The sequence below is a fragment of the Linepithema humile genome, chromosome 4, assembly GCF_040581485.1.
Source record: "Linepithema humile isolate Giens D197 chromosome 4, Lhum_UNIL_v1.0, whole genome shotgun sequence".
NCBI classification, from domain to species: domain Eukaryota; kingdom Metazoa; phylum Arthropoda; class Insecta; order Hymenoptera; family Formicidae; genus Linepithema; species Linepithema humile.
The window spans coordinates 1660030-1672220 of NC_090131.1; positions in this window are offsets into that span (position 1 = coordinate 1660030).

Below are 12191 nucleotides of genomic sequence, written 5' to 3' on the forward strand. Positions count from 1 at the left end.
GGCGCTCATGGCACCGGACAAATGAAACGTAATGAGCGGATCGCACACGGCGGTACGCACTGGCGGCGTGTCACGATCACGGCGAGAATCGTAATAATGCCCTATCGAGGGACCGGCACTATTGTGCCGTGCCGGGGGCGTGAAATCGTACAATACGATTAGCGGCTGCGCTGCGTCCTTTATGCGCACAGGGGATGTCTCGGGAGGGTAATAGGGAGTTTTTATTGTATTCCGAGTACGTCGGTGAAAAGCCAGTCTTAGGTATGCAGTACAATTATGACTCGCTCTAATAATTTTTCATAATCTTTTATTCATTTTACCTTTATTTTCTCTTTATTTTCAACTTTCTGCATATTGTATTTCAACTCCCTTTCAAGGAAGATTTTAATTTATAAATATTGAGTATTAAAAGAGAGTTAAAAAAAGCTGTAGATTTGTCAATAAAAAAATGTTCCTTGACAGGTGATTAAATTATACTTTTGCTCTTAATTATAAAAGCATGTAGTTAAAATTGCCAGGAAGTAAACGTAAACGTTAATCGATCTCTAGCTGAAGACGGTAAGGATGTGGGTAACCAATCTTTTAATCTTGAGCTTAACATTAATATTCTCCACACACACACACACACACACACACACGCGCGCGCGCGCGCGCGCACACGGTTTCGAAGCGCATCGTTTACTGTATCCGATATACGCTGTTGCATAAAGTATCTACTTCCGCGCGCGAGATCGACGCGGAGCAATTCACGTGTGCGCTATTGAGGAGTATCGATTTGTTGGCTCGTTTGTAGGGATGTGTCTACGTGGCGGAGATGAAAGTACGGATAAAGTGCTATTTTAATATACAGGTGGCGGAGAAAGTCGCGTTATTTTTAGGCTGAAGCGTTCGGCGTATTCCGCTGGAATTGTCGTCCATTAAAGCGAGATCGTATGATTAGATAAAATATTCACGAAGGGAAAATCGATGAGTGCTTCAGTCCGCGAGGGTTGAAATATTCCGACATAATGTAACTCTGCGAGTATGAATTCTTGTCGTATGATTAGTTAATAAAATATGAATGAGGATCACGTGATATTCTCGGGGTGAGAAACCTTTCCTTTCACGAACGTAATAGTTCAGAGACGTTAAGAATAAAGAATCAATTGGGAAAATTAATACGCGTCCTGTCTTAAAGACTTTGTGATATCTGTCAAGCAAGTAGTCATCGCGGGTTTAACAAGTCGTATAAATTATTAATTACAAATTATTAATCTCAATTATATTCTGATTTTAATAGTTTTGCAGTAAAAATGATTTATTAAAAGCTATTTCGCAATACCGCACTTTTATTCTCGTCTTGTGATTTAAAAATTGCCAGTGTAATAAAGCAATTGTCTTATTTCCAGAGCACTTTGTTATGGAAAGCTAATAGAAAGTTAAAGCAATCTCTTGTACTGATTAGTAGTTTTACATTATCAGATTGTTGTGCAATTTATGCAATAATTAATGTTCCATTTGCTTCATAATTAACGTTTCATTATTAAATAGACTCATTAGAATTATATTAAATTATCTGTTCCATTCGCTAACACCAAACGATTTACTACTGGTTGCACAGGTTGAAAACGAACAACCTGTACACGATGAAAATAATGCATGCGTCATGTTCTCGCGCGATGCGCATGGCTTACATACGCTTTCATGTTGTTATTTGTTGGTTCCACGGCGGCAAATCGCATAGCATATATATTACATGTACACCCTGTTTGATGGGTAATCAGTGAATAATCAGATCATATTAGATCCCTTCATTCTGATGGTCACGTGATCTAAAAGGATTAATTGCGTGTCGCGTTGCGCATCGTTCGGAGAAAAAAATCAAATTACGATGAAAACAATCCGATAAGTATAAAGCGTATTTGCAAGTTCGTTACAAGAGCGATTGTCGCGCATTAATCGCGCTCGAAAGGTCGATCTAATTAACGAATCTTGTAATTACCCTCTTGGCCGTTTTTATATTTTACGATCCGGCGCGAAATGAAAGATGAAATGAAATAGCAGACAGCGATAAAGCGTGATTTCGCAGATCTTTCAACTCCAACGGCGAACACCGAGTTCTAAAGTTTCGCACTTTGAAGTTACACCGCTCGCTAATTAGATCGACGATATTCCGTAATGTACAAATACGCGGATTCGTAAATAACTGTCGGCGCTTAAACGGTTTCGCGATTCTGTTATAACGCGCGGCCACGCGACGCTTAATGAAACAATGGCCAATGTAAATTACACGCTTTTTTTATTCGCGCGATGCTTAATAAGCTGGAATCGGGCGCGGGAATATACCGGCGGTGTGAATGCGCGACAACCGTGAAACGACGTTAACGTGATCAATATTACGTTTCGGGAGAGGCGTTGTATTGACGAGCCGGCGTTTCAGACTACCCCCTCGTATACGTGTGCAAGTTGCAGGTATTCACATGTGTTAACTGCGCGGACAGTGTATAGCGGGAGAGACCCCCTTCGGAGCTGTCCGGTATGGTCCGTCGTTTCCAGCGCAGTTTGCTACTCCCGAAGGGACCACTGATCTGATAAAGTCACACGGAAGTGGTCCGCCGCCAATTTGCAGACCGGTGTCTGTTTAATTGTCCACAATGAAAGAAGCAACGACCCTTTTTCCGACAATCCGAGCTGCCGATTGATTTCGATTCCCTTGTTTCATTCGCGCCGGAAAGAAATCGTTCTATGTACTTCGAAGCGAATCGATCTCGGCGGCGGCATTTTGTAAATCGCGAACCGTACATTTCACCATTCATACATACAATACATTTATTTAAATGACTTGCATTTTTGTTGCCATTGTTATACGCTCACGCCGAATTACATTTAACATCGCTATCGTATCTTTTAATATGTATACGCGCATATACGCTATTGTACGCATCGAGGGATGAAATTTCACAGTAAAATAAATTTACACACGCCCGTTCAAAACTCCTCGCGCATTGTCGGCAAATATTTTGCATTCAAGATTTACCGGGCTTCCGGCGGTGATGTAACGCCGCTCGCGAATTGTTCTCAACATCTCGGTGCAGCCTCTGCCGCGTTCGTTTTTGTTCACCGCGGTTTTTCGCCAGTCTCTCGCTTCTCGGGGCAAACCGATTCGTCGTCGATTTTCGTTGCGCGGCAACGACGCGACTGTAAGCTTATTACTACCTGCAGAACTTTGCTCTTTCAGGGAAGCAAATTACTTCATAAACGGGTAGGGGTTGGGGCGTATCTCGGCAGGGCGTACCGCCGTGGCCGCGGCGCTAGTACAAGGTATCTAATGAATGTCGGCGAGAAGCGTCGGTGTTGCATCGCTGTAGGAGAGGGCTCTTCTTTTGCTCGCACCTTTCCCAATTTATGCGTCTAGAGTGGTAACGAGGCCAGCCAGGCAGCCAGCGGGGAGGTGGCCTCGACCGTGAGTTAACACGAACGGAATGGTGAGAGAGCGGGAGAGATGGCACTGAAAGGAGGGTCGGAAAGGACGGGAGACGAGACGAAGCTTTCAAAATGGCCGATAGGGAGGCAGCGTCTTCAAGATGCTTTCGGACGGTTTGTACCCGGAGTGCTGATTCAAAGAGGAAGCTGTCGCGTGTGGAATATTTCTCGATGGAAGTCGAGAGAGGAACTTTCGCCGGGGAAAAGCTGAGAAATGACACGTTTAAATTTCAATTTTATCTCATTAACGTTAGAACGAAAAAAAATACATAATGGAAGTAGTCATTCTGACTCCTTTTCACTGCAATTTCTCTCCTTCTCCTATCTTTTTCATTATTAATTTCTATCTCTGTAACATTTCTAATTTATTTTAAAAAATTGACATCTATATAGCGCTCGCGGCGAATGCCAAATAGTTATTTTAATCGTTTTTCTATATAAAATTGGATAACTAAATTGGCTATCTAAATTGGCTATTAGAAATATATATATATATATATATATATATATATATATATATAATTTCGCCATTAATATAAATAAAATTATATATAATAGAATCTATAAAGAAACCGAATAATTTTCGATTCTCCGTTAGTTCGTTAGAAGTATTTCGAAACTTAATCGTCGACCGTGACTTAATGTTATTCCATTTGGAAAATCATTTGGCTTTTGCCTGTAATAAGGTGGTTGCTACCTACGCGCAATAAATTTGGATTACGTTGAATTTGAACACAATCGGATCGAAAAGGGATTGTGGGTGTGCGGTAATCGAATTAAGTCGGAAGTATTTTGCCGGCGAGCAGGAGGACCCGGAAATTTCGCGCAGTGGGTTCTAAAATTGCTTAATCCGGCGTTGCGCGAGCGCGCGCGCGATTGCCGTTTCGTCGATGCTAAATGCGAACGCAGCATTCGGAAGTTTGGCCCTCGAATTGCGCGAGTCAATCCCCCTTTACCTTTCTTCTCTTCCTACGACCCGCACGAGTTTCAATGGTAGACGGAAGTTGAACCGCCCGGTACGCTTAATACGGAAATTTCCGCCTGCGAGCGTACAAATCGAGAACATGCTGGCAATATATTCAAAGTGTCTGCTTTCTGAGAGTCCTTGACTCGCGTAAAGGTACAATCCTTTCTGGATTTGGGTCCCGTTAGCCGCTCAGCTGTTTAATATGCAGATCAAGTTTTTGATAAGTGGGAAACTTCGATAAATCTCTCGCGCAGCGCTAAAAGAGATTTTCTATTATTTATGACGTAATAGTTCACCGAAGGAAATCATTAATTTTCATATTCAATGTAATTAGAGGATATGCCTTATGATTTCAATAACAGACTCCATTTCAATAACAGAAATTTAGACGATTATTATATGTGACGCGATCCATGCAAAAACAAAGAGATGTCCTACGCAATTCGCAGAGAATTATTTGTTTCAATTTCGCAAATGCTCCATCGTTCTGAATAGGTTCAAATACTGCGCGATGGCTGGCTGTCGGGGATAATCTGGAAAATTCCACGTGTGAGCGCGGAAATCACGATCGCGGTGATGATGTTTTCAAAGCTCGGCTTTGCAAAACCCTTTGACTTACGCCACAATAATATTCCAGTCGAGCCATATCAATGCAACATGGTCACATAAAACCTGGATATATAGCGCTGTCTGCTAATAAATTATGTTATAAAAATTAATAACTGCAACAATTGAAAGCATGGATAAATATACATTTTTTATGGTCTCTTTTGAAAGTATCACAAAATAAAATTGCAATAATCTTTAGCTTAAAAAATTATCGCGTTAATATATACTTTTTAATATATCCGTACAAATAGATTATAAAAAGTACAGATCAGAGCACATGTTTTTTTACGAAGCTGAGAGTACTTTAATTAAATTGATTGTGAAAATTTAGGTTCAAGATACATCGAATCGAATCATCTAATGTGTCTAATATATTGCGTGTAATTGTAAAAAATGAATATTGTGTATTTATTATTTACGATAGCAAAGGAACTCTTTATGTAGAAACAATTTTATCAATATATTTCAATTTCATTGCCATGATTTCTTTATTCGATATGTCGAGTTTGTAACGCTCGCTATTTTGCCAAAAGTTCGGACTCACGAATAGAAGCCCGCTGAGGTAAAGTACTTTGATTTCAGTCGATTTCAAGGTACGGAGGCTTCCCCGAGTCACGAAGATGTACGGATGCGCTATATACGCGAATGCTCCTTGATGTTAAGTGCAAACACAGCGTTCGGAACTTTGGCCCTCAAACTACAGGAATCCCTCCATCTACCGCTATCTTCTGTAGTTTGAATACGCCGAGAGGAACAAGGGGGATCGAATCGCCTCGTGCTCTCATAATTTAGAAAATTCGAATACGCGAAGCCACAGTTATGAGCAAGGAGAAGAAAATCAATGCGCGTCGTTATGGCGCGCATAAATTTTCGTGCAGCAATGAAGTTATACTGTTGACACAATGACATAATGACATAAAAATCAAGCTGCATTGTTGAACTCTATCGGAAGTCAATTGTATTCCATTTTCAATATCAATTCACTCCGCACTTCACAATGCGGTGATTTAATGTTATTTATAAATTTTGCAGTAGGGTTACGCGCGAATTTTACAGGTATATATACTATTGTTGCAATATGCAACGAACGAGTGGAATTGCAAATTAAAATTGGAAGAGCTATTCAATCTAACTGGCTGTCCATTAACTGCTGATTTACTGACAATCTGACCGTTGCAGTATGTTATTATGCATTGATTGATTTATTTTTTAATTCGCTACGCTGTGCCGCAATCCTGTATTAATTATAACGTTTTCGCCGATTGTACCATTTACTTTTTCATTATAAAAATCTATAATGGAATAACTGTCGACGTGTGCGTCTGATTAAATATTGATTCGATTCCTTCCGTCGGAAACATTATTTGATCTAAAATACTTTGTCCGTTATCGAAGCGTGATACGTGATACATGATGTATAGGAACAAACTTTTTCCTGGATTATTTAATTACAATTAGTTATTAATTAAGACGATTATTATACATCAAACAAAGCTTCTACAATAGTTCGTTCACTTTTTTATCCGGAACAAGCAAGCTTTCTTTCTTTTATACGCGGAGCTTTAAGGGGAGAAACGTTTCATTATCTCTGCTCGTATTTTTTTAAATTATCCGCTTCGATAAATCAAAGCAACCGTGCAATTCTATTCATATAACTTATCGACTTAGTTTTCGATGTGCGCTTCGTTCAATCTAGTATTACGAAGTAGATCATCTCGATACGATTGCTGAATTATGCAGCCTCAGCGCTCTCTCGCATGGACCACCGAGTGTGTATGACCAATATTTAACGGCTATTATTGTCAAAGAGAATTTATCTTACCGCGCCGTCGGGGCTTCCGGTCCCCTCAGGGGCGACAGGGTGTAGCACACCGTACACGCACCACCACGCGCGCAAATTACGCGACAGCGGGTATCTGCTATTGATTTACCGGTAGCAGGTGCATGCAGACGGAATGAATTCTCGTCCGCCATATTATCGGGACGAATTTGCCTGTCCACGTGCCGTCCGGACAAGGAAACTGCTTGTGAGGCCACTGCGTTTTCTCATTTCCTTGTCGCATGACAGCCTTTACTTCGTTTAACTCGAGAATACTTGTCGCAAGCAATATTTTCTAATTCACATACATATTTAAAACGCATTAAAAGTATATTAACAAGTTAAACATTTCGACATTTTTCGCACAATTTTAACATTGCTGTACAAATTTATTTGGTGCAACAATAATTGCTGTAAGCTTAAAAAAACTTTTCCATTTAAATATTCCCTTTTTTTAAACATAAGAGTCAGTTTTATGTTTTCGTTTGATTAACATGAGCAAATTGGTATGTAGAGGCAAAGAGCAATTGTGACAGGTTTCCGTCGATTTATGCGGATTTGCGTGAGAGATACATGATGTCTTCGATTGCTGTCGCGTGACAATGACAATACTGCGAGATATAGGAGCATAATGTAACCATCACAGTAATTGCGACTATTGTTTCAAAGTAACATCATTTATCATCTCTGTCTGAACGCTATTATAGAAGCAATTACCAGTTAATATTATCACATTGATGAAGCAATACAAGACAATAGATATTATATATTAATTATACATGAATGTTCTGAAGTTACAAAACTTTCAGAAAAAGAAAAATTAATATCAATCTTCTTTATTCCAATCGTTATACACCTATTTACATATTTTGGCCGCAGCTATGTCTTTAATTTAAACTCGTTATTTAATTATTCTTGCCCGAATTCTTTTCTCCTTCCGTTGTCCAATAATGAAAAAAAGAAGCGCTCGGCGCGAGTAGATAGAACATTGCTGACACAATGCATCTGTCTGACGGAAAGTGCACGTAACCGTGTGGATATGTATGCGCGTATACGGCAAAGAGAGAAGGCGGGTACATGTACATATTGAAGCGACATTTGTATTTATATATGTCTCGGAATCCTCGCCTCTCTCCCGAGTTCTGAGAGAAAACCAGTCGACGCCCACGCGCCGCTGTTCAATGCCCGCCATCCGGCAGACACACGCGAAGCAGATTGACTTTATTGAGATTGCCGTGTGACTGTTCTGCCCTCGCGTCGTCGGCGCCCGGATCTGTGTACCCATCTATAGGACATGCGATCTGTCTTTTATCTAGATCCAACGGCACGAAGCGCGGCGTTGCACTATTCATCAAGCGCCGTATTCCGCGTCACGTAGCGCGGCTCGATTTTCGTCTTATCCTTCCCGTATTAATCAGCGCACGCTCGTAACATTTCGTCTGTAAACGAAACAAACTCGTCCGCGAAAAGCATTGCAACGGCAAGCCGAACCGAAAAGCGATTAAAATTACAATCATTATTAGACGTTCTCTTCTTTTTCGAATAAAAATTGTGAAAATTAAACGAGTAAAAATTCAAACAGTTTCCTATTTATCACTGAGATTATTGGGCGCTACTCTATTAAAACGGCACGATAAAAAGAGATATCGCGCGGAAACGCGATTTAGCTGTAAGTCGAGCTGTGATAGCCAGCGTGATAAGAAGCGAAAAACATTTAAGGTTCTTATAGCTCATGAGTTACCCCTCCTAACGTTCTACTCCCCATTTCGCTCTTCGCTGTTTCACCCGGCATCCTTCCCCCGAGTACACCGGTTGATGATAACGCATTGGTGGAAGAAGCATCAGAGCTGCCGTCGTGCACGTCGTCTGGGATGGAAAAACTGATTTATTGCTTCGTAGCGTCAGAGTGCCGACTACCGTAAGAAATATACGAGTAGCCCGCAGGTTGTAGTATTCCGGGGAAAAGCGCGCTGATGTTAGCGAGATGCCGAACGCTTGAGTGAGTTGTGCAACTTTAATGAGAGATCGTAATTTATAATTTTCCGCAGATTCGGCGCGAAGAATACGGCGCGTCCCGCTAATAAAGATCGCGACGTGATTTCGTGAAAGTCGCGCGAGAGATAAATTGACGTCGATTCGCGATAACAATAAAAAGCGGCGTAAGAACCCGACGTTTTATCTTCGGAATTACGACTGACCGTTCATGAATCTCATATTTTATTGATTCACGTCGAGCCATCTCGTTTGTCATCTCGTTCCACGTCCATATCTCCGAGACGAAGCTGTCCCGTGGCAAGATATGTCATCAAAAGTATACTGCCCTAAATGCATGAACTTCGACCCGCGCAATCTTACTCACGTCACCGGGACATCCGTCTTGTCATGCAAACAGAGCTACTCGATTTCGATCTTGTCGTATACGTAACTCAGGCTATCGAGTAAGACCGACAGAGATAAGCGAAGGAGCTTTTTGACCGCTCGAAAGTGGTCCATGCATTATTGAGAGATGTGCGAATAAGATAAGAACAGCTTCACAAGGGCAAGTGCAATATCGGTTTTATCTATTACTTCCCTCTGAATGCTTTATTTATAATCTTTTTATATCGAATTAAGCGGAAAGCGAATATACAAATTAAGCGGAAAACGAATATACGAATTAAGCGGAAAGAAAGCGAGACGAGGAGCGTTTAACTTTAAACTGCTCGCGTGGGGTGTTCACCGTCCCTGGGGATCCCTTTACTGTTTTCGAGTATATTAGCAAGTAAATGAATTAGTATTCTCGTTATAGGGTCGCGTTAGCGAGAGGCAATTTTGCTTCTTTTGAAAACCCGGCGAAAAAAAAGTCAACATGCATACACGCAAAGACTCTACTCCTGACTGGATGTCAGAGTGATCGATGAAGGTCAATATTAATTGCACCGACGGAAGGATGGAGGCCGGCTGGCTGTTTAACAATGTAAAACCAAGGGCTTCGCAAAAGCGTCGGACGAGATAGAATCGCGATTAAATAGGCTAAGTCATAAACCGAAGTCGGACTCAGTCGTGAACTTCGCAGTAGTAGAATGTGTTAACGGTCAGACGGAATTTAAGATCTAAGTTGGCAAATTTATTTCCGAAATAAAAACGTGAGCAAAAGCAACATTAATTATGTAGCACAAGGATGAATAACGTGTACTAAAGTCGTTGCCAAAGCAACAGTCGATAGATTAAAAGAAAATAGAAGTTCTGTTTTATTGAAATTAAAAGCGACATACTCTATTTTTTTCCCATAAATCTAACACAATTGTTATAAACATTTTGACAATACACACGAAAACTCATTCAACAGATATCGCGATTAGCACAAAGCGGCGATTATCAATTTTATCGTTCTGGAATATCAATCAAATCAATCAATCAATCATTGACCGATTAAAGCGAAAGATAGTTTATGAAAATTGATGGCTGTCAATGAGAAAGAGAGATTCCACGAGCGAGTTTGGGTTTGATTTATAACTTTAAAGCAACATACATAGTTGCAGTATCATCAAGCTACATAGAACAAATAAAACTGGAGCGACTGTCTCGTTACGTCACACGTGGCGTCGTGAAAATATATTACAGCCGTGTCATACGTATCTACGCGTCGACATGTCATTTTACGCCATATAAAGAAACTGTGGCCTGGTTTGTATGTAGCTATTCTTGTGTCATATCTTGACTGACGTTAGCGCGAACACATGGTGTTGCAAAAATTATGATGCTACCACTGAGATTGTTACGACTTATCGCTGTCCTTTTATTTATAACAATACTTTATTTTATTCAGTAACAAGCACGATTTTAATCGTGATGTTCTTTTTTAAACCCAAATAATTTTTACAAATTTTTACAAATTCAATTCTTACATCAAATATCTTCAAGTTAGGGTTTTATTAAAGTCCTTTTAAAAATAATCAGAAAATACAAAAAAATTTCTCTTTTTTTAATTTCCAACTTAAAAATTCAATTTTTGTTTGGTAAGAGTTATCACGACGTGCGAATTATTAGTGAACGCTCCGTGTATACAATTAGGAACAATCTGAGAAATTCATGAAGCGATTTCGGGAGATCGTTACACCGTGATATTGTAACGCGCAGCTCATTCATAACTCGCTTTTAAACGTAATGGCGTATTTAAGACCACTTAAAAGTCATTTGCAGTAAAAAAGAGGCGCCGTTAAAGGAGGTTAAGCCCCAGTGGTGTTACTCGAAGGGAAGGGAACCTTGAAGCCGGACGGCTCGTTGGTGGAACGCGGAGGGTGTCAAGAAACAGTGGCCGAGTGTGATTGCACAGAGAGTAGAACGGACGCAACTAGGCACATAATGGCGCTGCAAAGGCAAAGAAAGCGTACACCCGAGCAAAGTGCTCTTTTCTCTCTCCATTTTTTTTTTATTTTACACACGGCGGCAAGATTAAAGGTAGGGTTTACTCGTAAAAACGGAGAACGTTTCTTTAAGGGTTCGTTTCCTGCGCCCGATCAAAGCCGCCAGGTGCATGTAAATTGTTCGTTAAATCGCGGAAGTCGGGGTGTCCGGTTGCCCGTCGGAGCCTTTGTCTATCGGACTGTAGAAAATCGCAGGGAAATAAGAATATTCCGCGCTCGAATCCTCGCAAAAATCCGAGGTGGAAACGAAAGCGAGATAAATTGGTTATTCGAGAAACCAAGATCAGATAGTCCTGCGGGCACGAGTAAGCATATTGCGTTACTATTAGATATATATCGAGTGTCTCAGAACCGCGTCTTATTGTGAGAACACGAGCCTGAGGAACTATTTTTATCTCCTTTAAAAAGCGTGCGGATCGATATCGCAGATTCTTTTTTAGATATAAAAGACAATGATATTTAGTATCGCTTTAAATCATCCGCTGATATTTCACCGCGAGATGACATCGAGTTTGCCGTGCGTCCGGAATCGGTCCGGATTTTCCGGTGCTTTCAAGCATCCGGAATCCTAATCTCTTTTACTCGTATTTTATTTGCTCAAGTTTGACCGAGCGTAGGAAAACTTGGCAGCCTTTCCCACCGATGAGCCGTCCGGGATTAGGTCATGAAAATTATGGCGGATTCAGGTGGCATTCGGCGTTCATTCGGTTAAGTAATTTTATTGTGGCGAGACTGCAAACTTCTCCTTGATAAAATCGCCGGTGACTGATCGCGCACTGATCTAAATACGGCGGCACCCGGTTAAATCCCGCCGAGACGACCCTTTTGCTCGAAAGTAGCGCAAGGCGATTAGAGCTCGTCGTAACGCGCGCCTCGGCGATCTTTCCGAGCGAACGCTCCCGCGATCCCACGACACCACGAAGGCGAG